The sequence below is a fragment of the Schistocerca nitens genome, chromosome 2, assembly GCF_023898315.1.
Source record: "Schistocerca nitens isolate TAMUIC-IGC-003100 chromosome 2, iqSchNite1.1, whole genome shotgun sequence".
NCBI lineage: Eukaryota > Metazoa > Arthropoda > Insecta > Orthoptera > Acrididae > Schistocerca > Schistocerca nitens.
Genome location: NC_064615.1, coordinates 453,949,075 through 453,977,039, shown reverse-complemented (window position 1 = coordinate 453,977,039; position 27,965 = coordinate 453,949,075). Strand labels below are relative to the sequence as shown.

Below are 27,965 nucleotides of genomic sequence, written 5' to 3'. Positions count from 1 at the left end.
AATGCCATTAGTATTAAGGACCAGGAATCATTGCAAAATTAATGAACAAGAAGGAACATGAATATGGATTAAGGATGATCCTGTATGTAAAAATATAAATTGTCAGTGATGTAACCTATTATTATCGAAATTAAATAAAATTTCCTTATTCCCAAAAAACCCTACACATTGATCTTGTCAAAAGCTGAGAAGTGATTCTTCTTAGTGTTGTACTTCTCAGGGGCACTCTAGGGTGCTCTGTTTGTGAGCCACCTCTGTGTTCACAGCCTGTGCATCTGTGCTGCCCAAAAGAACAGACACCACATATATAATTATATTTTTATGTTCCATGTAATTTTGCTTGTCTGCATGGCATGCTTTATTTGCACTATTCTAGGTACTGCACATATTCAGAACACTTGGAGTGGTGGTAACTGGCAACAAACTCAACTTCCTGCTTCTCTTTGCCTTCTCCAGGCCAATACTAAATTCACATAGCTGTGGACTTCTTATGTTTCATTGTCTAGAAAAAATTATTAAATGTTCATATATAAACATATTACGAAAGTCCAGCCCTGTATTTAAAATCTGTAGAATGTTCTTGTAAATGCTGAAGAGGACCACAATTTTCATTCACATTATTTGCAACTGAAATAACAGTGTTGAGCCCAAAAAGGTTATTCAGCTTGCCTTTTACAAACAAGTATCTCCATCATAAAACTGAAATAATATTTTTGTATAACTGCCTTCTTACCATCAGACGAGGGTGTTCTTACACTAGTTTTCACAAAGTGGAAGGAAAGAAGTAATTCTTTTCCAGACTTTTAGCATTGCTTGAATTAATAAGAAGCAGAACTAATAGTTGCTCCTGTTGCAATTGCTACCTTGTGGTACAGACCACCTCAATACTGATTACAAATTATTACAGCTCATGCTAAAAAGGGTAATGTACAGCCCTATAAAACTAAGATCTCTGGAAACACCAAAGTTATATGCCTGATCTACACTGATCAGCCGAAACATTATGACCACCTACCTAATAGCCAGTTGTCCACCTTTGGCATGGGTAACAGCAGTAACGCATCATGGCATGGAAGTAATGAGGCCTTGATAGGTCGCTGGAAGGAATTTGCACCACATCTGTGCGCGCACGCACACACGCTGCTTAATTCCCATAAATTCTGGGGATGGGGGCAATGAGTTCAATCACATCCCAGTTATGTTCAATTGAATTCAGATCTGGGGAGAGTTGGCACGGGGGGGGGGGGGGGGGGCATATTTGGCATATTAACTGGAACTCACCCCACTGTGTACCTTGACAGGGTGTATACGTGGACAAAGAAAAAAATTCCCGGCTTTTTCCCGGTAAAAAATACACGTTCTCCCGGGTGAAAATACACTTTTTCCGTGTTAAGTGACAGTACACTCTTACTCGGCACTGTAAAACTCATCAATCCTTTGAATGTTTATGGTTTTATATACCGACGTAGAATGTCCAGGCGCTTCAGAAAACGAAACTCCCGGGAATTCCACCAAACACCGCATGTCACTTTCTGAAGCATTGTAATCGAGATTGCGATGCGCTGTTGTAAGCCAGTAATAGCTTATGTCACTTGACCTCGCCCGCTGATGACAGCATAGGACACTTGATGTAGTCAGTCAATAGCAAGATCACTCTTAAGTAGCGTGAACACGCAAATAAGAAAAGTTCATGGTTTAAATTAAGATACATCACACAAATGTGCCAATAAAATTCTTAATAACAACATAAATGTCTGATCTGGGCTCGAAATTCTTCTAAATGGTCGTCCTCAAAGAGTTGATTTTTAAATGAGAGTCAAACGCTTTGTGATTTAAGAAATTTATCGTACATTCTCGCACACAGTTCATCTTGCGCAAAAGGAAATTTGCTTTGAATGTAAAGCTTTTCAAACCACCATCCGCAATATTTTCCCGCAACCTGTTAGATACTGGTTCGTTTCAGCAGTTGCAAGAGAGCACCAGATAACAGGCGTCACCGTGCTTGCGCAGCTACGATGACGCAGGACAGCCATATGTTCGTACGTGCAAATATTAAAAGATCTTATGTTATGTCATAAAAGAAACAAGACATTAGAGGATACTTCAAGAGCATCGGAATTTCGTGAACCACACTAAAATGAATAATTCGGCTTAAAGTGCACATTCGTATGTCCATATTCGGATGTAAATTTTCTTTGAGTACCAGTGCTGTATTATCTCATGTTTGTTTCTTTATTATGGTATAATGCCATACATGCACTTGAAATGCAGCGAACAGTTGAAACTAACCAAGAGTGTGAAATTAAACTCTTCGTTTCAAATAAATTGACTGCCTCAGCAGAAAAGATTAATAAAGGCCAAATCAAACCGACAAAAATAACTTCATTATTCTGCAAGGCGATTAATGCTTGACTGTCAGAAAAGTGGAAATAAAATCTGAAAGTAATAAAATATTTTTGCCTTTCGTTACTAAGCCAACGCCTTCCGTTACTAAGCGAACGTATTTTAATTCATTTGATAGCCCCCGGCGAAAAAAATCCATTTCATCATCATTTAACGTGAGAGCAATAAATGAAGACGAAACAACAAAATCACTGAACGAAAGACGGGTCATGTGGAGACGACCCACCTCCCCACAACAACTCTGACTGCTCTGTGCATCAGCCCCAGATTTACTATATTCCCAAACCGGGGCAATATTAGGTAGTGGCGCCCAGCCACACTTCGGTAACCAGAAGCACGAGAAGGTACTACGCATATGCGACTGAACTGCGCATGCGCAAGAGCCCGCCCGCAACTGCTCAAATGACTGGCTCTGAGCACTATGCAACTTAACTTCTGAGGTCATCACACACATCCATGCCCGAGGCGGGATTCAAACCTGCGACCGTAGCAGTCGCTCGGCTCCAGACTGTAGCACCTAGAACCGCACAGCCACTCCGACCGGCTCTCAAACAACTCTAATTTAAACAGTTGTCACATCACGCTCATTGGAGGCAATTTGTTGTTATGAAGCATTGCACAGTGTTCCTAAGGCTTCGACACACTGTGCTGTTGGCAGATGCTTGTATGAGCACTGTGTTTTGTTGTTGTATACGGCACATTTCCTTTGCAAGTTTTATTTTCGTTTTTTTTCTCTCGTTCATGTTTTGTTGCTCCAGTATTATTCTGCAGTAGCGGGATACAGTAATATCCTTAGTTAGAATATTGGTTCTTACCAGTCAAAAATTTAACTGAAAACCAAAACAATGAAAAATTCCCGGAATTCTAAACAATTCCCGGGTTTTTCCCGGTTTTCTCCCGGATGAAAAAATTCCCGGGTTTTTCCCGGATCTCCCGGGTCATATTCACCCTGCTTGAACCATTCCATCACATTCCTGCCACTGTGACAAGGTGCACTATCTTGCTGAAAAATATCACTGCCATCGGGAAACATGATCGTCATGAAGGACTGTATGATACTTCTTCGCCATCATGGTGCCTTGTCGAGCTCCACTGGACCCATGGATGCCCATATGAATGTTCTCCCGAGCATAAAGGAGCTAGTACCAGCTTGTCCATCCCACAGTACAGGTGTCATGAAGCTGTTACCCTGAAGACAACTGATTCATGCCCACCTATTGGCATTACGAAAAAGATACTGGGATTCACTATACCTTGCAACGCTCTGCCACTATGCCAACATCCAGTGCCGATGGTCACACGCCCATTTCAGTTGTACTTGACAATGTCATGGTGCTACATTGGCACTTGCATGGGTCGTCAGCTGCAGAGGCCCATCATTAGGAACATACAGTGCGCTGTTTGTTCAAACACACTTTTACTCTGCATTAAGGCTGATGTTAGTTCCGTCACCATTCGTCGTCTTTCCGATTTTATCAGTCTCCCTATCCTACAGCATCCAACATCCAGTACTGTTTTTCTGGGGGAACGCTGGGGGATGCATACCCCTAAACTTTTTCATCGACAAAGTAATTTTTTTACAATGTTGAGAACTTGGATGAGTACCAAAGATTTATTTCAAGGACATAAATTTTTTATTTCATTTTTTCATGTTGGTAATTGTAATACGAACGATACCAGTGAAGTTTTTGGTGGGAAAAGTGATGTCATTGACTGTTTCAAGCATTTCGAAGCTGCAGCAACCGTTCGACAACTGAATCGCTGGCAGCTGGTTCGGGAGTATTTGATGGAGAAGAAAATGCCAGTATCCCTCCTTCCTCTTCAGAATGTACTGAAATGTGTTCCTATATCAATGAGTGAATGTGAATGTGGGTTTTCCCAAATGAATATGATCGTCTCGCCAACAAGAGTTTCATTTCATCTTTCCACAGTCAGCAATCTGATGTTCATAAAGTTGGTTGGTCCTCCACTGATGTTCCAGCCCATGGATTATGTACAAACTTGGTTCACGAAAGGAAGACATCTTGTTACTGATAGCAAGAGTAAAGTAAGAAGGCGCAAAGACTACAGCAGCCATGAACTCAAGTCAGTTTGGAAACTGTTGTAATGCTATTAATGTAAGTTACAATGTAGTTTTATAGTTAAATAAATTTTCAGCTGTATTAAAATTTGGGTCAGTTGAAGATTGGGATACCACACATCATCTATGCCATTTCGGGAGCCAAACAAGGTTACAAAAGATTTTTGTAGTGTAGTTTCTATTGATGTTCATGATAGGTGTGGATGGTTTTTGTTGTATTGTGTCTTTTAGTGGTGTTTTATAGGTTGAAATGTGTGTTCAGTAATATTTCCTTGTATTGTTTTGTATGTCGGAGGCTTGATTGGACTCACCTGTTTCATTTTAGGTGTATTATATGTCAATTGAAGTGTACGATACCATTTTCTTTTATTGTTCAGCGGTTGATGGGAATTGCATGCTTAATTTGAGATTATGTAAACTGAAGTGTTCGATACCACATTCTCTTGCATGTCTGGGTGTTTCCCGGTATCACCTGCTTCATTTGAGCTGTAAAGTCAACTGAAGAGTCTGATACCATCTTTTTGTAGTTCAACATGTTGATGACGTCATGGCTAACAGCAGACGCGTGGTATCCCATGCTTCAGTTATAAGTAATTTTTGCTGCATTATATCCAATGTTAGAGTACCCTCAAACTTTTTTTTTAGAAAAAAGCACTGCCAACATCTATAATGAGGGGTGGCTGCCCAAACCCATGACATCTGCATGTGGTTTCACCACATGTTGACACCACAGCACTCCTCAAACACCTGAAAGGTCATGAAGTTCCTGAAATGTTTGTGCTAAGCCTCTGAGCTATCACAATCTGCCCTCCGTCAAAATCTGATAGACTGTGTGCCTTCCTCATTCTACAAATGGATAGCACAATCGCTCTTACTACATGCACTGTGGGTGTGTCTGGCTAGCAATCATTCCTCACCAGGTGATGCTGCTATCGCCTGGATGGGTTTACATTGATAGTGGTCATTATGTTCTGGCTGATAAGTATACATTTTGCTTCATGCTGGAAGCTGGAAAATTAACACTGTGGCACTTGTGGGAGAAAATTACCACATTGCAATATCTAAATGGGTTAAACAATAAAACATGCTCAAAATGGCAGACAAACATACCATAAGGTATTTGTTTAGTACTTAGGCCATCCACACCTAAATTTTGATTTATTTTACTTTACTATAACAAAAAACAAAATGCTGCTGTGGAATGATTGTTTTTGAAACAAATGCTGCAGACCTGCCAATAAAATTCTCCTTCAATAGTAATGAAGCAGAATGTGATACCACGAAGGCAAATGGGGCTGAAATTATAATTGGTGAAAGGATAGTAAAAACAGCATTCGAATATGATTAACTTTCATTCAAATGAATAGCTGTCAGACTCTTGAGTATTCTGGTTGTCAGACTGTTTCACTTTCTGACTATTATCGTGCACATATAATGTCACATGGAATTATCATTCACTAAAAGTATACTGCACAGTTTTATTGGCTTCAATTCAAAACTGGTAATAAATTTTCCACTGAAAATTTGGGAAGTGCAGCTGTAGCGACCCTATCACCACATTGCCTGTAGCATGTGCTACGTGGGTAACCTGCCTCTAGGAACCAGTATTTAATACCAAGGCATCCTTTTTGGAAGCTTCATTGGCCAAATGACCTGAGAACTTATTTCCCCGAGACTCCACATGACTAGGGATCCAGAGAAATGTGATCCAAGTTCCAGTATTTTGGAGCTCAGCAAGGTCTTCAGTGGACGGTGGTGGTGGTGGTAGTGGTGGTAGTGGTGGTGGTGGTAGTGGTGGTGGTGGTAGTGGTGGTGGTGGTAGTGGTGGTGGTGGTAGTGGTGGTGGTGGTAGTGGTGGTGGTGGTAGTTGTTTTAGTGGCAGCGGTAGTAGTAGATATCAGAAATAGAAGTTGAGTTATGGCTTGGAAACTATTCATGGTGCACTGAAAACTGGAAAAGTGCAGACATTAGAAAGAGCACACATAATGAGTACTAGTTTTACACTAAGGACACTACATTCCTGTGACAGGGACAGTTTTTCACTGTCATTTACATGTGTGAAGGCATAGCCAGTTCAATCAGTAATGCATGGTGCACCATTGTAGATAATCTTCTAATTCAAATTATTCTACCACCAAATAAAACCTTTGTTGTAAAATAGATGGTCCTATCACGGTTTTTTTTGTTTTGAATAATGCACCTAGATGAATTTGTGGAAAATAAACATCCATGAGGATCTTTGTGAGACAGTTCATTAAGGTCACATGTATTTCTGAGGAACTGGACATGGACAGACATTGCAACATCAGACGAAGGGAAATTTTTGTGGACATAGTGCTCTTATGTGGGAAGATAATAACATCATTGTTAAGCAGTAGCTAGCACCACCAAATCCCTAAAGGGGAGGAGGAATCCTCACTTCCTTTAAGTGAATATAGATATAAGGTTCATCATAAGGAACTTGTAGCAAATTAAAGCTCCCATTAATCAACTTGACCTACAAGGTGTAGCACCAATGGGGGGTGCCGGTCTGAAGGGTAAGTTTTTGCAGTCCTTAAATGTTATAAAAATTTTATAATTGCTATTATCAAAAGGTCTACACTAAGAACAGAATCTTTTAGGCTGTTTTCTGTGTGTGGTGAAGACTGTGGAAAACACCTGTTTGAATGCAGAACTGAGACAAAATTAGGGATAACAATCTAAAGTCACACACACGTATAAAACGTAGACAGAAGCTGAACGCCATTTTCAGAGCAGAATGCAAGCAAATTAAGTGACTGCTGGTAGATCAGTCTTCCTGAAAACTAGCCTAAAATCTAAATACAAATCCCTTGGTCTATATGGTTCAAATCTGTTGTGGGTTCACCATTCATCTGCACCACTTGCATACAGAATTTTTTTTTTACAAATGAGGTTACAGCCATCCACAATGTGCGGGTTCTTTCCCACTTTTAAACTGGGATAACTAAGCTTTCATTCCATTGTGGGGTGGGGAATCCACCTCATTCCAGATGCAATTTAGTTAGCAATAATATTACATTTGTGTTCTCAGCATTAATGTAGAAAATAGTTATGGAAACAGACACAAACAGTGCCGTTTTGTGGCATTACACCGAAGTATTGAGCAGTGCTAGATTTGTTAGACTACTCATTGTATGATACTGAGGGTTGAGGATTGAAGGATGGATACACACACACACACTGCCATGGAAGGGGGGGGGGGGGGGGGGAGGAGGGGCAAATTCAATGACACCCTGATATCTGGGATACTTGACAATGACTGGTGCCCATAAATATTGCATAGTATATCCTGCATTTGAGGTGATGGTATGGGACCCAATAGTCATGGCAAATCTTTCCCAGAACCATTCTTCATATTTATTAATTCGGTAGTGGGTCTGGGCTCAGAGTGAATATAAATGTCTTACCTCAATCAAGATCATTTGTGTTTGCTGAAGTGCTTGTCTGCAATATTTAATGATGACCACCTTTTCACACATCCACCACGTTTCATTCAGTGATGTTCGTAAGAGACAAGGATTGCAGCTTCTGCTGCTAGCACTATTACAGAAGTGGTAAGTTTGAGTGTAAGCTCTATGGTTGAACATCTCTGTCCTACCATTTTACCAATAAGCTGCACTGATGCAACAATAAAGCTGCTCTGGCAGGTATCTTGCAAAAGAAGGTGCAGTTTAGATAAAGTAAGTACCTGCACTAAACTGTGGGTTAGCACTGTACGGTCTGTGATAGACACACCTCTCAGATTGTCACTGCTTGTCCACTGCAGATGCAGCACTTGTCAGCTGAAAACTAATTGCTTTTGCACTTAGGTTGGTTGGTTGGTGGATTATGGTGTAATTGCCTTTAATAAAAAAAGTTTCCATCAATTGTAATCCATTTGTGGATGTAATCATCTTCAACTGCAAAATTTTTATGGAACTCTCATTCCTTCACCTACACTGATCACTCCAGCTACATATATCATAATCATCACTTGTGATGTTGCACAGTTCCAAAGTTCACCTTCAAACTCGTCCAGTTTAGTAGCACACTAAGTCATGGCACCACTACAAGCTCACTGTAAGACACACATAATGTGTTCCACACCAAACTCTAATGCTGACTGACTTCTTCACACACGAAATTTCAATTTCAGATTTTCTGCAACCTCTGCACCATCTTAGGTGGCTTCCACGGCAAGTACAGCTAATAATCTTGTTACTAGCTCCAATAGCTCTTCCCATCAGAATGGCAGCTCTCACAGCATTATGCTCAATTACTGTACCACCTGCTGCAACAAGTGGCTCCGTTCTGTAACCTAATAGCGAGAAAACCACTCGCTGTTTGTTAATTACAGCCGTGCTCACATTCCAAACTACTAAATTTAATATTACTTGCATTAAAATGATCAACATGCGCTAAATGTTTTGTGGTTTGAGATGAGAACTGACATCCCCCCCTGATGAGAACTGATATTTCGATATGCTTCAGACAAATTGTAACCAATTTTGTAAAACCACTGTAAACTTAATTCTTCATTCCATTAAATCTGATTGAAACAGTGTATAATACAAATCTGTTACTGTTGGAAGATATGTACGGGAGAGTGGCAGTAGCTGTGGGGAGTTAGTACCATTTCAACTTTTAGACACCAAACCTGTGTCGGTCTTTGGTGGAATAGCAAGGTTTTAAAGCAGGTGGACTGTTTTGGCTTCATCATTTAACTGATTAACTGGACATGCAAAACCTGACATGTTAAAGAACCCAGATAATATTACACAAGGAGAAAATGCAGCAAAATTTAGTTACATACTTCACTGAAGATCAATGATAATCATCAAGTTTAGTAGCTGAATTGTAGCAATGAAAGCTGATTACCTTTTAGGCTACCACAGCTGATGTTTGGTAGAGCATCCTATGCCTTCCCAAAATTAGACTGAAGTAGGTCTTTAAAACTTTTGTAATAAGTACAATGCTTAAAATCACTTTGCTCATTAAACAGTTTTTCTGGGTGCATAAATTCTCAATTCCTCCAGCACATTCTTTAGAGTGTGTGTAATGCCTCCATTTCCTCACTTATTGTGCTAACTTCATAATTGCTATCTTTTTACATGTGCTACAGATGTCATTTTCTGTCATTACAAAAGTTTCTTGTATCAGATTCCAAAATTTCACCCTGTCTGTCCAATATAAAATTTTGGAGAGCACCCACATTTTATCTTTGAGACCCCGAAGTTATTGTATTTATTTTGCTTTCTTGTGGTTGGCCTGTGCCTTAACCTATACACTATCGACCTGCCAGCACTTTCGTTCGGTAAGTCACATCATCTTTAGAATGAGATTTTCACTCTGCAGCGGAGTGTGCGCTGATATGAAACTTCCTGGCAGATTAAAACTGTGTGCCCGACCGAGACTCGAACTCGGGACCTTTGCCTTTCGCGGGCAAGTGCTCTACCAACTGAGCTACCGAAGCACGACTCACGCCCGGTACTCACAGCTTTACTTCTGCCAGTACCTCGTCTCCTACGTTCCAAACTTTACAGAAGCTCTCCTGCGAACCTTGCAGAACTAGCACTCCTGAAAGAAAGGATATAGCGGAGACATGGCTTAGCCACAGCCTGGGGGATGTTTCCAGAATGAGATTTTCACTCTGCAGCGGAGTGTGCGCTGATATGAAACTTCCTGGCAGATTAAAACTTTGTTTTCAGATATATTTTTCCCACGTGGAATGTTTAAACATGTTGCCAGATTACAGTTCCATGAATACAGTGAATCAATAACATTACAATGTATGCTCATTTGGCTACATAACACCACAGTATTGAACTCATCACAATGGTTGGAACCAAGTTTCTCTTAAATATAATCCTATTCTGATACTTTAGAAGCCCTCGCCATACTGGTGGCTACAAACTGGACAAAGCAGGGGAAACTTCAGTGTGGCACTGTGTTTGGGCAGGTGCAGCGGAAGCTCCCACTAGGCCCACCAAATAGAAAGAGGAGAAGGCTGGGTCTTCTAAATTTAAAATTTTTCAACCTTTGCTCAGCCCAATCTCGCCATTTTCATGAATGATGATGAAATGATGAGGACAACACAAACGGATTAGGGAAGGATTGGGAAGGAAGTTAGCCATGCCCTTTCATAGGAACTGTCCCAGCATTTGCCTGAAGTGATTTAAGGAAATCACGGAAAACCTAAATCAGGATGGCCGGACACTGGTTTGAACAGTCATCCTCCCAAATGCGAGTCCAGTGTTCTAACCACTGTGCCACCTCGCTTGGTATGTTCCTAAGTGTACTGACTTGTTGCTATTCCACAACTGTAATAATGTGTCACCAACTGCGACATGGTTGCATATACAAACAGTGATCCAATACTGTCAAATGTTTTTCATTCCAGTCTTTGATCCCAAAATCAATTCCTAAGATGACGACCGGTTTCAGTCTGTAATGATCCTCAGATCTTGTGACGATGCTGTGCTGATTATATTTATACACTCCTGGAAATGGAAAAAAGAACACATTGACACCGGTGTGTCAGACCCACCATACTTGCTCCGGACACTGCGAGAGGGCTGTACAAGCAATGATCACACGCACGGCACAGCGGACACACCAGGAACCGCGGTGTTGGCCGTCGAATGGCGCTAGCTGCGCAGCATTTGTGCACCGCCGCCGTCAGTGTCAGCCAGTTTGCCGTGGCATACGGAGCTCCATCGCAGTCTTTAACACTGGTAGCATGCCGCGACAGCGTGGACGTGAACCGTATGTGCAGTTGACGGACTTTGAGCGAGGGCGTATAGTGGGCATGCGGGAGGCCGGGTGGACGTACCGCCGAATTGCTCAACACGTGGGGCGTGAGGTCTCCACAGTACATCGATGTTGTCGCCAGTGGTCGGCGGAAGGTGCACGTGCCCGTCGACCTGGGACCGGACCGCAGCGACGCACGGATGCACGCCAAGACCGTAGGATCCTACGCAGTGCCGTAGGGGACCGCACCGCCACTTCCCAGCAAATTAGGGACACTGTTGCTCCTGGGGTATCGGCGAGGACCATTCGCAACCGTCTCCATGAAGCTGGGCTACGGTCCCGCACACCGTTAGGCCGTCTTCCGCTCACGCCCCAACATCGTGCAGCCCGCCTCCAGTGGTGTCGCGACAGGCGTGAATGGAGGGACGAATGGAGACGTGTCGTCTTCAGCGATGAGAGTCGCTCCTGCCTTGGTGCCAATGATGGTCGTATGCGTGTTTGGCGCTGTGCAGGTGAGCGCCACAATCAGGACTGCATACGACCGAGGCACACAGGGCCAACACCCGGCATCATGGTGTGGGGAGCGATCTCCTACACTGGCCGTACACCACTGGTGATCGTCGAGGGGACACTGAATAGTGCACGGTACATCCAAACCGTCATCGAACCCATCGTTCTACCATTCTTAGACCGGCAAGGGAACTTGCTGTTCCAACAGGACAATGCACGTCCGCATGTATCCCGTGCCACCCAACGTGCTCTAGAAGGTGTAAGTCAACTACCCTGGCCAGCAAGATCTCCGGATCTGTCCCCCATTGAGCATGTTTGGGACTGGATGAAGCGTCATCTCACGCGGTCTGCACGTCCAGCACGAACGCTGGTCCAACTGAGGCGCCAGGTGGAAATGGCATGGCAAGCCGTTCCACAGGACTACATCCAGCATCTCTACGATCATCTCCATGGGAGAATAGCAGCCTGCATTGCTGCGAAAGGTGGATATACACTGTACTAGTGCCGACATTGTGCATGCTCTGTTGCCTGTGTCTATGTGCCTGTGGTTCTGTCAGTGTGATCATGTGATGTATCTGACCCCAGGAATGTGTCAATAAAGTTTCCCCTTCCTGGGACAATGAATTCACGGCGTTCTTATTTCAATTTCCAGGAGTGTATGTTTTGACTATGATATTATGGACTTATCACTTTAGGACATGGTGTAAAAAAGATCTGAGGATGGTCATTATGGACTGAAACTGGTCATCATCTAAAGAATTGATATTGTGATCAAAGACTGGAATAAAAATCATTTGTAATAATGTGTTACATGACTTTTGATTAATTTCATATATAAACATAAGTCTTGAAACAACTGTTATTTAATTTGTACCCACTGGCGTAAAACTGATTATCTGAAAATAAAAGGTGATCTGCAAAATGAAATTGGATTTTTTTTTTATGATACTTTATGTCTAGCAACTTTTAAACCACTACTGCTGTGAAAACCAGCTCTTCCAAACTAGAGTGCCCATGTGACAGTTCTTAGGGGAGGGAGGGTGCCAAACAGGGTAGTATAAAATATTTTTAATATTTTGGTAGAAAAATGTGACTTGCAAACAGCCATAAAGTAATTCCAGTTCCAACCCTGTTAAAAACTTGCACAATACCAACTTTAAATTTTTTTTAAGAACAACACCTGATTGCACTATAGTTTTTTCCTTCCCTGGACGTCCGTGCTTCCCAAGAATTTTATGCATTTAAACTAGCTGTAGTATTTTCCTCTCCAATTTTCATTTTATGAATTAGTGATTAATATCATTGTGGATTAATTTGTACTACTCATGAGAGAGAGAGAGAGAGAGAGAGAGAGAGAGAGAGAGAGAGCTGGAGGGGGGGGGGCATATTGTAAACGTTGTGTTGGTTGGGGATTGGATACAAGTCTATGGCATAGGGCAGAACTAAGAGAGAGAGGCAGAGGGAGTGCCCTAGAGCTGGCTTGGGCAGCCTTCAGTGACCTGCAGGCCTAATCCACATACTTAATTAAGCGTGCACGTCACATCACCACAATGTGACAGCAATGCTTCTAGTGCATAAAGTCAGAACTACAGCATCCGTGACTAACATTTTTGGAATAATGCACCTACTGCAACCCCCCTCCCATGACCCACGCCAAAAAACAAAATTATGCCTTGCAGAACTAGCACTCCTGAAAGAAAGGATACTGCGGAGACATGGCTTAGCCACAGCCTGGGGGATGTTTCCAACAGTGCTAGTTCTGGAAGGTTCGCAGGAGAGCTTCTGTAAAGTTTGGAAGGTAGGAGACGAGATACTGGCAGAAGTAAAGCTGTGAGGACCGGGCGGGAGTCGTGCTTCGGTAGCTCAGATGGTAGTGCACTTGCCCACAAAAGGCTAAGGTCTCGAGTTTGCGTCTCGGTCGGGCACACAGTTTTAATCTGCCAGGAAGTTTCATATCAGTGCACACTCCGCTGCACAGTGAAAATCTCATTCCAGAAGTGGGGTTGTTTGTCCTCAATAAGAGCTTCAAATGACTGACGTCATTTCACTCGCACTAATAAACTCGAGAACGCGATCAGCTGAGCGCGTGTCATCTGCTAAAATGGAAGATATATCAGACGACAGCTGTAGACGGGTGCATAACTGAGTAAAATAGGGGCACTCAAGTAAAAGATGTCTCACCATCCACAGTTGAGAGCAGTGGGGACAAAGTGGGGAAGGATTGCCACTTAAAAGATGTTAATGGCTAAAAAGACAGTGCCCTATCTGGAGTCTAGTTAAAATTACCTCCTCCCGATGACGAGTTCAGGAGGAAGAGGTCCAAGCCCAGGTAAGAGCTTTCACGTCCTGCAATTTATTATTGGGAAGTGTCTACCAATGCGCATGCCACAAGAGAGCAACACGACGACATAAAACACTCCGTAGATCGGCGAAGGAAATCATGAGAATAGCAGGCTGAAGGAGAGAGACTGCAGCCTTGGCCGCTATATCGGCCGCCTCATTTCCACAGATACCAACATGTCCTGGGATCCAGAGAAACTCCACAGAGATGCCCCCCAAGTGGAGCAAGTGGAGACAGTCCTGAATCCAGTGGATCAGAGAGTGGACAGCGTAGAGAGTTTGGAGACTGAGGAGAGAGTCGAGCGAATCTGAGCAGATAACATACTGTATCCGCTGATGGCGACGGACGTATTGGACAGCCTGGAGAACAGCATAAAGCTCCGCAATAAAAACCGAACACTGGTCGGGAAGCTGAAACTGATTAGGGGTGTCGCCAACAATACAGACACTCCCAACACCAAACAATGTTTTTGAGCCATCAGTGTAAATAAATGTGGCATCCTTCATTTGTACTCATAGAGCAGCAAATGCCTGATGATAAACAAGAGAAGGGATACAAACCTTGGGAAACTGACAAAGGTCACGGAGCAGGCAGGTCCGGGGCCGGAGCCAAGGCGGTGCTGTACCCAAAGTTGTCAAGAAAGTTTTAGGAGAAAGGAAGGAAAGAGAATGTAGCAGCTGATGGAAGCGGACTCCCAGTGGTAATAGAGAGGAAGGGCGGCCTGCAAACTCTAAATCCAAGTAGGCGTTGAAAAAAAGTCACGGGCTGGATTAGCAGGCATGGAAGACAGGTGGCTAGCATAATGACTCAGAAGGACAGCTCGCCGATTGGACAGCGGAGGTTCAGCAGTCTCAGCATAAAGGCTTTCCTCAGGGCTGGTGTAAAAATCTCCAGACGCTAAACATAATCCACAGTGGTGGACAGAGTCGAGACGCTGAAGAATAGACGGCTGAGCAGAGGAGTAAACTATGCTTCTATAGTCCAATTTCGAGCGCATTAAGGCGCAATAGAGGTGGAGAAGGACCACTTGGTCTGCTCCCCAGGAGGTACCATTCAGGACCGGAAGGTGTTGAGGGATCACAGACAGTGAGCCGAAAGATAGGAAATGTGGGAGGACCAGCACAGTTTTCTGTCAAACATAAGACCCAAGAATTTAGCAACGTCTGAACAGAAGGTTTATAGGGCCTAGATGTAAGAAAGGCAGAAGAAACTTCGTACGACGCCAAAAATTGGCACAATCTGTCTTACTGGGAGACAAGCGGAGGCCGGTTCCAATGCTCCAAGAGTGGAGGTGACAGAGACATCCTTGAAGACGTTGTTCAAGAAGGCTGGTCCGTTGAGAGCTGTAGTAGATCACAAAAATCATCCACAAAGAGGGAGCCCAAGACATCAGGAAGGAGACAATCCATAATTGGAGTTATGGCAATGGCAAACAGTACAACACTTACCACGGAGCCCTGGGGTACCCCATTTCTTGGGAGAAAGTACGAGAGAAAGCAGTGTTCACCCGCACTATAAATGTGCGCTCTGCCATAAATTCACAAAGAAAAAGGGGCAGCCGACCTCGAAAACCCCCAAGAGAACAGTGTGCGGAGGATGCCTGCCCTCCAACAGGTATCATATGCTCTCTCCAGATCAAAATAAATTGCTACTGTTTGGCATTTCCTGAGAAAATTGTTCATGATATAAATGGAGAAAGCCACCAGGCTAAACAGCAATTCACCATACATTCCAAAACCTTACATACACTACTCGTGAGAGAAATGGGGCGATAGCTAGAGGGGAGATGTTTGTCCTTTCCAGGTTTCAGAACAGGAATGACGATAGCTTCCTGCCATCTTCTGGGAAAGGTACTGTCGGTCCAAATTTGATTATAAAGACGAAGGAGGTAACGCAGACTATGGTATGATAAATGGAGCAACATTTGGATGTGGATACCATCCGGTCCTGGGGTGGGAGAGCGAGAAGAAGAGTGTGCGTGTTGGGAGTTCCCGCATGGAGAAAACAGTATTATAACTTTCGCAATTTTCAGAGGAGAAAGCAAGAGGTCGCAATTCCGCTACACATTTCTTTGGGAGAAAAGCTCGCGGGTAATTTGAAGAGCTCAAAATCTCAGCAAAGTGTTGATCCAATGAGTTAGAAATTGCGACGGGGTCCACTAACGTATCATGCACGACAGTGAGCCCAGAGACCAGGGAGAAACTAGCGCGCCAGATAACTGTCGAATCCGACTCCAAACTTCCGAGGAGGGAGTGAAGGTGTTCAATGAGCTAGTAAAGAAGTCCCAGCTTGCCATCTTGCTATCACGGATGACGCAACGGTATCGCGCACGGAACTGCTTATAGTGGATACAGTTGGCCAAAGTAGGATGGAGGCGGAAAACGCGAAGAGCACGTCGCCACTCACGTAATGCGTGACGGCATGCCTCGTCCCACCAAGGAACTGGGGGGTGGGGTGGTGTGGGGGTGGGGGAGAGGCACGCCGGGCCAAAACGGAGGTGCGGCGTATTGAAAGTTCCGCAGCTGTAAGAATAACTTCTGTAATACGATTGACCTCATCATCGACACTAGGAAAGTTACGGTCATCGAATGTTGCTAGAGATGAAAAAGCTAGCGGAACAGTACCGACCAAAAGGTCCAAATGAGAGAAATTTGTCGTGGAGGCAGACAAAAATATAGTGTTCCCTGTGTTGAGGCAAACAAAATCCGCTTGGTGGAAGACTTCTATCAATAGCGAGCCGCACGGACAAGGAGATCCCCAAAGCGGGTGGTGGGCATTGAAGTCCCCAACCAGCAAATAGGGGGGTGGAAGCTGACCAAGAAGATGAAGGAGATCTGCTCTTGCCATTGGTGTGGACGATGGAATGTATACAGTACAAAGAGATAAGGTGTATCCAGAAATGGAAAGACAGACAGCGACAGCTAGGAAGGAACTGTTTATGGGGATTGGGTGATAATGGAGAGTATCATGAAGAATCATGAGTCCTCCATGTGCTGGAGTGCCTTCAACAGAGGGGAGATCAAATCGGACTGACTGAAAATGGGGGAAAACAAAGTGATCGTGGGGACACAGCTTTGTTTCCTGAAGACAGAAGATGACCGGCGAGTATGATCGTAATAGGATTGACAATTCATCCCGATTGGCTCGAATGCCGTGGATATTCCAATGGATAATGGACATAGGAAGGACAGAAAGGGGAAGAATGTGACCAAGGTTGCCCTCAACTCAACGACTGCTCAGGGCCGGCGGCCGACAGCGTGGAACGGCATTCAGCCGAAGGCATCAGATCCTGATCCATAGGTTGTTCGGGAGCAGCTCCTGCCACCAGCGATCGGCCAGTTGAGCGGCCGCCTGCAGTGCACCTTGGCGACACAGAAAACGGCCGAGGGCAGTTACCGCCAGGTGGTGCTGTAGACGAGACACGCCGTGGCGGAGAAGGAGAGGAACTGAGTTTCTTATGAGCCTTCTTGGAAACAGGACGTTGAGATGAAGGAGGAATCAATGGTTGTGAAGTTGGGGAACGTAAAAAATCTTCGTGAGTAGGCTCTTTTTTGGAAGTCGGAGTGTCTGATTTTGGGGCTCAGGATTTAGCAAAACCCGATGAAGGGTGAGCCATAGAGTGAGCAGGTGAGAGTGGGGAGGTTGAACGGACGATCTTTGCCCTGGCCGATCTGACGACCGTGGCACTAAAGGTAAGATCACAAGTCTGCGTGGCTGCCTCCTTTGTAGGCCGAGGAGAGGCAAGGACAGTGCTGTATTTACCTGCGTGAGGCACAGTGGGCTTTCGACTGGCGAATAACTTTCGAGCAGCAAAGGGTGACACCTTTTCCTTCACTATGATTTCGTGAGTGAGCCATTCGTCTTTAAAAATGGAGCAATCTCTGGAGGGAGCAGCGTAGTCACCCTACAGTTGATGCAACGAGGGGATGGAGGTGGACAAGCACCCTCATGGGCATCCTTGCAACACACAACGCATTTGGCCAGATTGGAACATGACTGGCTGGTATGATTGAACCGCTGACACCGATAGCAATGCGTAGGGTTTGGGATGTAAGGGCAAACAGAAATTCTCTCAGACTTTTATGTTCGATGGAAGTTGAACTCTGTCAAATGTCAAGAAGACAGTATGGGTTGGAACCATGTCCTTGTCAACCCTTTCCATGACTCGACGAACAGCCATTATGCCCTGGTCTGAGAGGTTGTTTTGAATTTCCTCGTCAGACAATCTGTCAAGGGAGCGTGTATAAACGACCCCACATGATGAAATTAAAGTGCGGTGCGCTTCCACCAGGACAGGGAAGGTGTGTAGCAGTGAAGTACACAGCAATTTTTGTGCCTGGAGGGCACTGACTGTTTCTAACAACAAGAAGCCATTTCGTAATCGGGAACAAGACTTTACAGGACCTGCAATTGGGTATACACCTTTCTGAATAATGAAAGGGTTGACTGTGGAGAAGTCTTGACCTTCGTCCGACCAAGAAACAACAAGGAACTGTGGCACTGACGGAAGAATTGTCCGTGGCTGAGACTCATTTAACTTTCGCTTGTGAGCAGACATAGGAAACCATTGCGGAAGTATCCCCCATGATTACCAGCATCTCCGATGGCTCGCTCCTTCCTTGTGGGGGCCGTCTCTGAGGGCACTCCCGCCTTAGGTGATTGTTCACACCTCAGGTCACAGCTCCCGAGAAATGGATGGAGGGACCAATCGGCACTTTCGGAAGGTATCAGCTTGGGTAATCACCCCTCCCTGCGCCTTGCCATTGCCAGGGGCTAAGTACGTGTCCTACCTGTCTACCCGGGGTGGGGAATTACGCGTTATCCCGTCACTGGCTATGCGTGGGAATGCATGGGTCAGCCTTCAGACACGCACAAAGAGGAAAAAAGAGAAAGGGAGGAACAAAGAAATGGAAAGGAAAGAAGAGAGGTCTCAAACGCTGCAGTGGAGAAAATGGTAAAGAGAAGAGGTAAGGAAAAGAGAAGGACAAAGGAAGGACAAAGGCTTGCCAGCAGAGAAAGCGAAGAAGAGAGACTTTTTTACAGTTTCTTCGAGCATCCGTCTCCGGACGTAGGCACTAAACATACTCCCAGAGGGGGAGAAAGGGAAGGGAAGAGGCGGTGGTGGGAGGGGGGGGGGGAGATGGGGAATGGGGAAGGATGTGGAAAAGGAAGGTATGCAGCCCAGAAAGGAAGGAGGGCCACACTAGCTCGGGGTCCCGTGCTCGCTATGCACGTATCCACAAAAGAATTGTGGACCCCCCTGGGGGGGGGGGGGGGGGGAGCATCTTTGTTGGGCTCAAAAATGTGCCTAAGGGGTTGCTTCACATTTAGGTATAGAAACAAATCAGATAAAGCCAGAACGCAATTTTAATATTGACACTTTGGTATCTGCACTTAGCAATCTTGAAGATTGTTGTGCTTTGGTGTCCTCTGAGAAGAGACTGATTTTGAGCAACAAGATCGCACACTGACCCACCTTGAGCAATTCTTTGGCTTTTTACCCAAAAATTTTACGAACTTCCGTACATCTGCAATTACTGCCCACCTGTGTCCGCATGCTAAAAGATACCACATTTATTCCTCCCATACACCATCTTTTTCCCCCCTTCACTTTTTCAATATTGTACATCAAGCATCTCTTGACAGAAAGCAAACAATCCGCCTTCAATTACTGCATTATGCACTGCAGCAGCTGCCGCCAACACCGTAGCGTCAACAGTAACTGAATACATTGCAGAGCACGACAGCTAAAATTTGTAGTGACACGCAGAGTTGATAATCGTAACTACATATTACACTGGTACTACTTTCTTAAATCTGTATCTGAAACAAGGTGTCGGACCAGATCTCTTACACTCTGAACTCCAAGTGCCTTATTTCCACAAAAAGGAGTATTTACATCTCAACTAGAACAAATGTCTTCACATCAAGATTCTGCCTCTATCCTCACCTACACACCCCCATTTTTTTGTTTAAGTACCACATTGGCTGCTCACAGCCAGTGTTTTGTTAAGACCAGCAAGGTTGGACATGACTACACCATCTCCACATAGTACCAGTACCGTCACACTGCAAACAATCTCTCAAGAGTAAAAAAGTAAAGCTTTGAACAGCACGGTGCATTGACCTGCTGGAAGTGGTGTGCCTTTGCCTTCCGCTGATCTTTTAACTGGCTTATCCAGTCAATTATAGGGGGAGACATGTTTCAAAGTGGATTCTGAACCACAATGTAAATCAGCATTTTTCTCATCGAGGAACATTACCAGAGGTACAAGAAATGATAAGTGACAAAAATCCACAGAGTACATTTACAGATAAATGTAAATATTCAAAAATGACAATTTAGTTTAAATTTTATGCACAGTTGTGATTTTAAAAAATAACTACTATAGTTACCTTTTAATCCAGACACTAGGACTCTCCAAGGCTGCCTCTGTCCGTAAGATGCGAGATTCCCTCTAACTAGAACGTATGGCATTTGAGTCAAGCCTGAAACACCACCTTTTGTTCCTGCAAAATAAAGTTTGTCTTTTTTTCTTAGACAAATTTATATGACCTAATTAAACAATGAAACTGCTTTACGACATAATGTATTTATTTGGCACACTATTGAAAAAAATGTGAATAATTTAATCAATGGGCAGTCCCCATTCATTCTCTGCACTCCTCTAAATAGCAATATTTTCATGAAGAGATAGCAACTATCGAAATACAACATTTTTAACAAATGTTGTGTTTATTTAATTCGATGTCAAATTAATTTAGAAATGAATCTCGAAATTCAAATCTCCACAGATGCATGAATACATACATACTGAATAAAACTGGTTATTTCCATAAACAAAATGAGTAATTTAACACTGTGTTCTTCTTGCCACCAAATCTATAGAGAAAGATTAATAGCTTTGCTCGAAAGAAGAACTGCTTGCTATACAATGTTCATTCAGAATATTGTGACTACTTAGTCACTAGAAGTCACCCCAAACCAAGGCCCAATAAGTTATAGGAAATGATTCTGGGGAAGCAGTGAACTAAGAGCTCAGATTCAAATTCAAATTCCAGACTACCTCAAAACTTTGAATAATATCTTTTCTTTCATGTTAAATGTTCTTGTGCCCATAGACTGATTTCATGGAAGACAGAATCCAAAAAGAAGTGCCAGATAGCAAAAGACTGTACGTCCTTACATGTAGGGCAGTACTTGCTTATAATCATGGAGTTCTGAGCAAATAACACTCACTTCATGGTATATTGACAATTTTTACTTATGGACCGTCTGACAGCAACTGAATAAAACACAATTTTAGTACCATACGCGTTTCACCTTTATTTTCTGCAAGGCACTATCAGTGGCAGGTTGCGTGGACAATTTCTTACATATTACACTCCTGTTGCATTTTTGGTGTTTTTCCTTCTTCTTATGAATGCCAATTTGCGGTTTTGTGTTTTATTCAGTTGCTGTCAGATGGTCCATAAGTAAACATTATCAATATACCGTGATATTACACACAACTGAGGGAGACAGGACTACAAAAGTTGAAGATGTCAACACTCACTTCATTCATGCATTTTCTGTAGATCCTATCATAAAAATAGAACCTTCACGATTCTGAAACAAGTCATAGTATACATCAATCAAGAGCACTAGCTGTTAGAAACTGCATAAACAATTAACTACTGAAACTGCTCTCTTGATAGTTAGATGGCAACACTGATTTCTATTGAAAGGCCTTAACAAAAAAGCCTTCTAATAAAAACATTGCTAACTGTTATGAAACTAATAGGAATCTTTAATTCAATAATGTAGATATCAGAAAATGTGCTGAAGAAATAGTGCCTTAAGGAATTTTTTTAACTTTGAATTTTAGCCTTTAATTTGAAGGTATTCCAATTTTTTTCCTGACATATGCAATCTAAATGAACAGCTTGCGCTACCTTCAATTTGAACCCTAGAAAGGTGGCAAACTAACATGAAAATTATTTCTGTGTGTTGTGTTTGAGTATGTCACAGTCTACCTGTAACTGAATTATATTATTAGCAATACAAATAAGAAGTAAATAAATTGCCAGGTGAATGTGAACATCCTATGAAGAAAGTACAGTTACCTATTTTGCTCAATTTTTGCAGAAATTTAATTTCCAGCCTAGTTACTAAATTCACTATAAAGAGCCTTTTCCTGTTTACTCATTACAAAACTCAGTTTTGTTCTCAAAGTAACTTATTTAATTTATACCTGATTTACTTGTACAAACACATGGTTTACAATTATTTAATAGGTTGCCGTCAGAGATATATGATGTGTCCGTGCATTAAGAAACAGGACACAAAAATGGATTTAAAAAATGTTTTTCCCCAATTTATGTTTTTCGTCAAATTTGTGTATATGATGCATATGTTTTGCATTGGGAACTTTTATCAATATCAGTAACAATAAAGGCCAGTTACTGCGTGTAGCTCCTGATATCTTTTCCACAATGTAAATATGCATTTGTACACTTATGTCAGCATACACGCAGATGACATCAATTGCATTTACCAGGATGTGTTTCATCATATTCACTAATGTCTGTAGCCAACAACAGGGAATTTTTCAGACAAATCACAACATTTACAACCATAACAAGACAGATCAAAATTCCCACCACATTCTGACTGCATCTCATATGTATACGCTATGTGTAGTATTTACAAGGACGTCGCTGAGTCAGGTGTAAAAGTATACAATAAGCTTCCCATCGATATGAAAAGGGAAATTAATAATGTACATGTCTTCAAATAAACTTTAAACTTTTTATCAAATGAATGAATTCTTAGAATTAAAGGCATCCCTTTGTATACAAAGAGAGGAAACCACCTTAGTAAAGACTCTTAAAAGAAAAGAAATTAATGCAGTACTTTTTATTCGTGTCGAGATAACCTAAATTGTGATGAAAACCGCAAATTTATTGATTTGTTTATGTCACTAGGTTAAAAATACACAATTCTTCTTAGAAAATACATAACTAGTGTATACAACATCACATATAAAATGCTCATGTAACACTATTTTTTTAACTTATCATATACTGCTAGTACACTACTTGTACAATATGTAATCTACAGGACCAAATAAAATTCAACTCAATTATGCACAACAATTACATGTACTCAACAGATGTCCAAAATCTAACTAACGTAAGGCGATATCCCTTGATGAAGTGGCACAAGTAGATGTTAGGTTGAATTTAACTGCTTTACCACACACCTGGAACTGTCAAGCAGGGCCACTTTGTCACTTGGATAGGGGGGATGGGGGGGGGGGCAGGGGGGAAGTAACTTGCAGCACCTACTCCAATAAACATTTTGGAAGAGTTGTTATTCTGTCCAACAATTGACAGTTTCTGCTAGCTCATATACTTGAGTTATTCTGCCGCTTGCCATCTCTGATATATTCTGCTAACCAAATCTGTACTACTGTATTTTTTTTTGTGATTTTTGTAAAGAAAAATTGGTATTTCACTACCAGAAAACTACTTAAACTGAAGGCAAAGACATCCATTTAGGTGTAGAAATTACTTCTACATCGTATGGCCACAAATTAGCAATCAAAATGTTGATTATCACTCCACAATTAAGAGCAGCTGTGAAGGTTTTCTCTGGGAAAACTAGTCAACCTGCACCTTTTAATTACCTGTAATAACCTGTTTATTCACTTTTAGATATTTCTACTTAGTAAGATAATCTAATTATTATATGTTATTCATATTCTGACTGCATCTCATATGTATATGCTGTGTGTAGTATGTACCACCATTGTCTTCTCTCAACACACACACAAACTTTTTAATATTTTGCCTATATATCCAATATGTATTCTGCTATGTAAGTTATGTACCATTACCATTATCTCTCATCATACACCGTCTTAATTTTCAAATTGACTTGTTCTATATCATGATGTGATTTGCTGTACAAATTGTATGATATACAGGACCAATAATAAACAAACTTACAAAGTGCATCAAGGTATCTCCACAGTGTTTTCATTACTTTGTTTGAGACCAGATTCAGTTTGGGATGAGTTTATAATGTCAAAAATGAGTAGTGCTGAGAAGTTAATGCTGTTATAGGTGATAAAAAGAGTCAACAGGAGCTAGGACCTCCCCAGTACAAAGTTTATAGCACAGAAAATCTGAAAGAATGCCTGGAATCCCTATGAAATGGAACACTTGCTTGATAATTAGCTGGTAACATGTTCCACAGGTCATTTTGTATGAGAGATCATAAAGGTGCGGGACAAGTCATTACACATTCACATAACAATTTAATTTGTACATACGGTTACACTTTGAAGAGAGAGAGAGAGAGAGAGAGAGAGAGAGATGCAGTTATATCACAGAGTAAATTATCAAAAATTTTTGTTGCAGCATTGTGCATCACTTTTTCTACTAAAGACAACCTTAATGTGGAGTAATAAGTGTCATTTGTCCTTCTAGGGTTGTAATTATGTACCTTATTGTTACTCTTGAACTGTAGTGGATTACAGTATTTACAACAACCTTTATGAGGGAATAAATATGCTGTGAAGCAGTAGTCAGAACACCTAACTCCTTAAACAGATGTCTGCAAGATGATTGTGGGTGAGACCACATATTATTCTCACTGCATGTTTCAGCAAAATGAAGCCTTACTTTCTTAAAGACGAGTTACTCTATAACATTATTCTATAGGACTTTATTGAATAAAATATGCAAAATATGTCAGAGTACTGATTTCTCTCCCCTCAACATTTGCAATGATTCTAAGTGCAAATGTGACTGAAATAAATTGTTTCAGGAGTCCCAAAAAATTTTTTTCCCCTTTCTTTTTTTTCCAAATTTAAATTCTCATCAATAAGGCCCCCTAAGAATTTTAAAGTTTCCACCCTATTTATTATTTCCTCACCATGTGTTACACTGGCGTAGCACCTCTACATGACCATAACTGAATATGTTGGGTCTTTTTAAAATTGATGGTGAGACCATTTGCAGAAAACCAGTCAATGATACTTTTAAGAACTTTGTTTACCATTTCTTCTGTTTCTGTATGTAAGCTATACTTTGATTACAATACTAGTGTCACCTGCAAAAACAGTTAATTCTGTTTGGTTTATAGATCGTTTACACATATATAGTGGACTTAAAACTGAATCTTGGGGAACCCCACACGATTTCTCCCACCCGCATTATGTGCCTAAACTGTATTGGTTGAATTACTTAGTACAACTTTCTGTATTCTTTTTGTTAGATATGATGTTATCCACTGATTGGCTATACCATCACTGCCATAAAATGTTAAGTCATCTAGGAGAATAGTGAGAGTCACAGAGTCAAGTGCCTTACAGAGGTCACAGAAAATAATGACTGGTGCTATTTTATTATTTACTGCTTGTAAAATCTGGTGAGTGAAGAAGTAAATGGCATAGTTGAGCAACCCTTCTGAAACCCAAACTGTGATTTGTTAAGGATACTATTCTTACTGAGGTGGGATACTTTCTAGAGCAACTCACCTTCTAAAAAATGTTGGGGAATTTATGTCAGCAGCGAAACAAGCCGGTAATTATTGACACTCTTAACACCATTCTTAAAAAGCAGTTTAACAATGGCAATTTCAGTTTCTCTGGAAAAATATTGAACTATTTCAGTGATGTCACAAAATTCATCTGAACAAGTGCCAGGTACTAGTAAACAGCTACAGAACAAAATCCAAACAGTGTTTGATTATTCTAGTGATCAAGACCTATTACAAGAACAATTTGACGGAATTTTAGACGAAGATGGGCAATCGTACAGAAGAAATCGAAAGGTTTGCGTTAGAATCATGTACAGATAATGACGAGACTATCAAAACCACAGGAAAAACAAACCAACAGCAAGCAGATTTGGGCGTTTGTGGTTTCACAGTACGAAAAAAACATTACCGCACTGTTACAGAAGGTTTTACCGAAGAAAGTGCAACCGTAAATACCGTGCTGCCACCTCTTGATAACTGGAAATGGCCTGTAAATACAGATGTCTCTTACATTTTCATAAATGGGAGCATGTAGTTTAAGAAATAAACCTTCTAAAAAGTTTAAACGAAAGAGCCATTTCCTCAGTGGTAGAGTTAACGGTGAGTAATACGAGAAAAATTTTTGCTGTTATAGTTACTGATATTTTGACACGCCAACATACCTAAGGAAACTTTAAAAAGTGCATGACAACACTGAATTTCGTACACGCTTGTTACTTTTAACATCTTAAAACTGAACTACCCTGGATTTCTTATTTTTGATCCGTAACACCAAAAAGTACATAAATGGTGTTACTATGGTCCTATAACATAAATTTCCAAGACGGTAACATTGCCTCACGTGATTGTCTTGCCTTAATACTTACATTATGTGGAGCAAAGTAACCCGCTCCAGGGACTACTTTCCTGCAATTTTTAAAACATTATCACATTTCGAAAACAAATCTGTTGTCTTTGTATGTAACTAGATTATTTTGACGCTGTTTTGGAATAGACTTACATTTTCAAAAGTCTTTTCACAATACTACTGTGGATTACACGATTTCGTTTGAATAATCTGACTAGAAGCTGAGGAAAGAATCCCTGGTTTACGGAACCTTATTAGTTGTGTGCCGGAGAGCAACTTGACGGAAGAAGAATTCTGAGCATCGACGAAATACGCTACATCACAACGTTAAAAAGCACTACGAGTTACACTAGCAAGCTTTCCCTCTTTAAGACGTATTCACATACAAAAAAATTTTTTGACGGCAATGGAAACATACAACTCAAATACGTGACTAACCTGCTTTCAGACAGCTTGACAACCTATGCGATGCGCTACACAAGCCTTCTACGCAATACTATGCAGCAGACGCCACTTAACGACAGGCTGTCAAATTGTGCAACACTGCAAAACTTCCGCACTACAGCGCCCTCCTATTTAGTACCAACAAGCCACTCCCATCGAAGTGATTGCCTTAACAAATGACCTTCAGTTATGTCTGAACCGTTGCAGTCGCTCCAAAGAAATTTGGAGTACCTAAAAATAATTGGAACTGTCACATTCTGAACATATGAGTTACTTAACATTTTATATTTCTCAGTAACAGGTTACTACTAGTTATTAACGAAAAAATTGTTTTTCGTATTACTTTTTATAAGGTACACAGTATTAAACTTAATATTATTCATCGCACATATATGATTTTTCACTGAGTACAAAGTGAGGACAATCTGAAAGCAAATAGGCGCAGAATATACCCTATTGTAAAAACGCAGTATCGAGTTTAGGCCACATTCAATATGTCAGTCATGTACTGGGGCTTATAAAATATCTTCGCTTGGGATTATACTCCTGAAGGAACATAAAATCTAGAAATAAATGTATGTCCATACACGGAGTGTATCACGCCAGTAAAACGCCTGGCGCTGGAGTCTTACTCCACGTTGATGGAGTCACGACTGACGTCATATGACGTGACGCGTTGTATCGAAAACGATAGACATACATGAAATCTTCACGGATTATCAACCGAGTGGCGTCGTCTTCTATTCGCAAGGTTTCAATGGATTGCGTATCCGTCATCTTCAGGCGATGGTGGATACGCAGTCCATTGAAACGTTGCGACAAGTACACGACGCCACTCGGCTGATACCCCGTTAAAAATTCATAGCTGAAATACGCCGAGAAAGCCTACAATCGCATATGATAGTCATAGACTATATATTATCTCTGGTCTATGACGACAGAGGCTGCGCATCGACTTTCGGGATCGTTCCAGACGCTAAAACTGCGGTAGCAATTTTCACCACAGTCTAACATAATAGTCGGGACACTTACTGCTGTAAAACTTGTTACCTTAGGCAGC

At 41.9% G+C, this 27,965-nt stretch overlaps 1 long non-coding RNA gene across 2 annotated transcripts in view; it reads right to left on the bottom strand.

The window, feature by feature from the left end:
* The window catches only part of LOC126236333 (uncharacterized), a 45,137-nt gene extending 17,397 nt beyond the window's left edge, over positions 1 to 27,740 (bottom strand). Inside the window, exons 1-4 of one of the 2 annotated variants that reach the window (XR_007544896.1) lie at positions 27,493 to 27,740; positions 26,900 to 27,136; positions 25,613 to 25,722; positions 20,481 to 20,594 (exon numbers count right to left, since the gene is read on the bottom strand). This is a non-coding gene — a long non-coding RNA (uncharacterized LOC126236333). The other variant, XR_007544897.1, reaches the window with a different exon arrangement.
* Positions 27,741 to 27,965: the final 225 nt, after the last annotated feature.